At 41.3% G+C, this 3,852-nt stretch overlaps 1 long non-coding RNA gene across 1 annotated transcript; it reads right to left on the bottom strand.

Annotated features, from left to right (window-relative positions):
* Positions 1-830: 830 nt before the first annotated feature.
* LOC118562203 lies at positions 831-1,374 on the bottom strand. Its single transcript, XR_004930514.1, has 3 exons — positions 1,161-1,374; positions 973-1,070; positions 831-880 (listed from the first exon to the last, which is right to left on the bottom strand). It is a non-coding gene; the product is annotated as an uncharacterized LOC118562203 (long non-coding RNA).
* Positions 1,375-3,852: the final 2,478 nt, after the last annotated feature.

Here is a 3,852-nt window from a genome sequence, read left to right on the forward strand (position 1 = left end):
TTTCAAACAAGTAAAATCGCTCGTGATTGACAGCAAAACCACACGTGGCCAGGCCAGGCTTGAATAAAATCGCTCGTGATTGGTTGGCATACATATATATATATATATATATATATATATATATATATATATATATATATATATATATATATTCATATATATATTCATATATATATTTATTTATTCATATATATATTCATTCATATTATGCTGTATATTCATGTTATCCTACACTACTACACTATTATTAGGCTACCATCAAGGACATGAATGAATTTATACAGGAAATGAACATTTGTCAGGAAGATGTTTATGCAAAGAAAGAGCTTTATTAAAACAAACACAACTATATACAACGCGAGGATCTGCCCACACATGCGTATCCAAAAACTACAACTCCGTGAACTGTCCGTTTGCCTCCTCGGGGTTGGAGGTAACTGGCGGCGTTCTTTCCGAGGCAGGTCTGTTGTGCAGACGCCTACTGTGCGTGGCTTTGTACTTCGGCGTCGCCTCTAACCGGGACTGCAGCTTCACACAGAGTTCAGAGAGATCCAGCCTACAAAATGATGGCGGCCGTAAAATCCATCCAGAGACCCCGCCAACGACGCCATCTTCTTCGCCAGACACGAGGTCGACGGTGGCGGACTTCCAGAGTTCCACTTCCAGATCCGCCTGCACACTCTGCTCCAATTCCAGCAGCTGTAAAAAAAATAAAAAAATAAAAATGAAAAAGTACTGTATGGACACAACACATCTATCAATGCACCTGAAAAATAGTCACCAAATAAAGTCTTACCCTCTTTCTTCTAGCTCGACTCCGAGCTGAACTCTTGGCAGCTTCAGCTCCTGCGTACCGTCTCATAATACGTCTTACAGGCGGCTGGAAAACAATTAAATGAGAGTGGTATGAATAAAAATCAAACGCAAGTCACAGTAACAAGGAAGGAGAAAACAGTAAAACAGGTCACTTACACACAATGTCGTCTTTATCAACATCGTGTAAATCTGGACTTGTAGTTATTGCTCCGACCAAATAGGAGGTCACCGCCTCATTATGAGGCGTGCTTAGTCTGTGAAAACAAAATGTACAGTTATGATCGGTATCTATCCGTATCTATTTCCTTTTACCGCAGAATGAAAGCATATTCTTTAAATCTTACCCTTGCTCCAGTTCATAGCGCCTGCAATTTGTCTCCGAGTTGTGAAGACGGCGTACTGCTTACTGAGAATCACAAAAAATACACTTTAATAAAGCTTGTTCTTGCAAGTTGAAGGCGAGTTGAACACGAGTCGTCTAGCCATTGATCACTTACCAGTAGTTTTGATTTTATTTCATCTTCAGGAGCGGAGCGCTCAGCACGTTTTTTTTTCTTCTTCTTCTTCTTTTTCTTCTTCTTCTTCTTCTTCTCTTCTATCATGGCGGATCGCAAGCTTTAAGGTGCATACCGCCACCTACTGTTCATGAGTGTGTAGCAACACTGTTTTACATCTATTAAATTCTATTTGTTAATTTTGTATTCTGAAGATAATAAATAATAAATAAATAATGCTTTCCTTAATCTATAAATATCCTTTATATTTCCTTTATTTCCCAATAATCCTTTAAGACTCCATTCTTGGCCTGTCCTTTTATTCCCAACAAGTTTGTAAAATTGTTGAACTTACATTTTCATCCATACTACTTTTAATTTTCATCCAATATATTAAACCTAATTTCATTCTTCTGAATTCCAGTGGAGTTTCTCCAGTCTCTACTAAAAGAGCGTTGATAGGTGTTGTTTTCACTGCTCCTGTGCATATACGTAAAGCCCTACTTTGTAATCCATCTATTCTTTGTAATGTTGTTTTAGCTGCTGCTCCATAAATGAAACTGCCATAATGTATTATTGATCTCATGAGAGCCCTATATATGTTTAATAATGATTGTCTATCTGCACCCCAATTATTTCCAGCCACAGCCTTCAGTAAATTTATAACTTCTAACTAAATAACACATTTTAGGAAGCGATCAGTCCACAAATGAAAAACCAGGAGACTTGTTGATGAAACTTCTGGCCATGATGCTTTTGTCATGGCAATCAACCTTCAAGATTTCTGACAATGCCATCACATCACTTCTTCTGTGCATCAAACATTTCATGTGGATACTTGGAAATGTTGTCTGTGTGTGCTAATTCCCTCACTGCCTTTGCAAGCAATATTCCAAAGACTTTATTCTCCTTGAGGAAATGGACTGGTGTCCTCCGTGACAACTTCTTACAGTATGTGGTTTGTCCAAAATGTATGACAGTATACATGCTTACTGAAACCTATGAGCTCAGACGGGATGGCACAAAGGTTTGTAAGACTTGTGGTCACATACCATTCTACAATCACCCACAGCTAAAGTCTGCATTAAGGAAGAAATGTGACTCTGTCTTGCTAAGAAAGGCAAAACTTCCCCCTGCAACACTGATTTGCGTTTGTATAGCTCACAGCATTTTCCTTTACATGTTAAAGCCTCCCCTAGAATTAGGAGGAGGGGGGTCATGGGGGTACCACTGCCTACGAAAACCCACGTCAATTTCTGACAATTCATGGCAGTTTTCGGTGTTGCCTGCAAATTACCGTGAACAGCCGTTAACCTGAACTTCCACGACAATATACAGTGCCGCATAGTGACGAAAATCACACTTTTCATGCAGTGTGCCTTGCAGCAAGAAGGTTCTGGTTTCAAATCCAACCCTGGGTCTTTCTGCATGGAGTTTGCATGTTCTCCCTGTGTATGTGTGGGTTCTCTCCGGGTACTCCGGCTTCTTCCCACAGTCCAAAAACATGACTGTTAGGTTAATTGGCTTCTCTAAATTGTCCTTAGGTGTGAGTGTGTGTGTGAATGGTTGTTTGTCCTGTTTGTCTTTGTGTTGCGCTGCGGCAGACTGGCGACCTGTCCAGGGTGTACCCCGCCTCTCGCCCGGTGAACGCTGGAGATAGGCACCAGCAACCCCCGTGACCCCATGAGGGATTAAGCGGGTCAGAAAATGGATGGATTCTCAAAACTCTATGTGTAATGTTTTCCATATAAATTCAGTGTCGAATTGAATATGGTGATTTTTTTTGGTTCCTTCTCACCCGTTGTAGCGGAGGGGGGGGGGGACTCTTATTGCTGACGCACAACAATGTGATAGTGACGTAGCTCTATTTGCCTGGCAAAACTCAGGCTGCATTTGCACGGGAGACTGATAGTCAGTATACGCACAGGCTGTTAGATGCTCTGTGTCCCCCGCTACTCCTATAGGTAAAATAAATGTGCAGCTCCTGATTCCTGGCCCGAGTGGTGTCCTTCATTTTTAAAGCAACCAGATCAAAGCTGCTACATATATATGCTTCCGATTGGTAATGTTATCAGACAGCAGGGGATTCATTTGCACTGCTATGATGACACTCAGCTATATGTATCCATAAATCCAGATTAATCAAATTGATTACTTCGACTACAGGCATGTCTTTATGAGATCAAAAGCTGGATGACTTTACATTTTCTGTTTTAAATTCTGACAAGACAGAAGTTGCAATCTTTGGAACAGAGTCGTCAAAAAATAAACTTCTTAATCAATCACTTAATCTGGATGACAATAAATTGTAGAGGTGGGCGGATCGATCCTAGGATCGATACTATCGATACCAACGCGGGTATTGATATTGAACAATATTGTTTTAACAGGATCGATCCTTTTTATTCTCTCCTGCACGCGCTGACTGCAGCAGATTCACCAGAGCAGTCTCCCCTTCTGTGCCAACACCGGCACTCTGCTGGCTGCTGCTCCCCCTCCCCTCTCGTACATGGCTCAGCGGCGCCAGCCAATCAGCACGCAG

The sequence above is a fragment of the Fundulus heteroclitus genome, unplaced genomic scaffold (genome assembly GCF_011125445.2).
Source record: "Fundulus heteroclitus isolate FHET01 unplaced genomic scaffold, MU-UCD_Fhet_4.1 scaffold_83, whole genome shotgun sequence".
NCBI lineage: Eukaryota > Metazoa > Chordata > Actinopteri > Cyprinodontiformes > Fundulidae > Fundulus > Fundulus heteroclitus.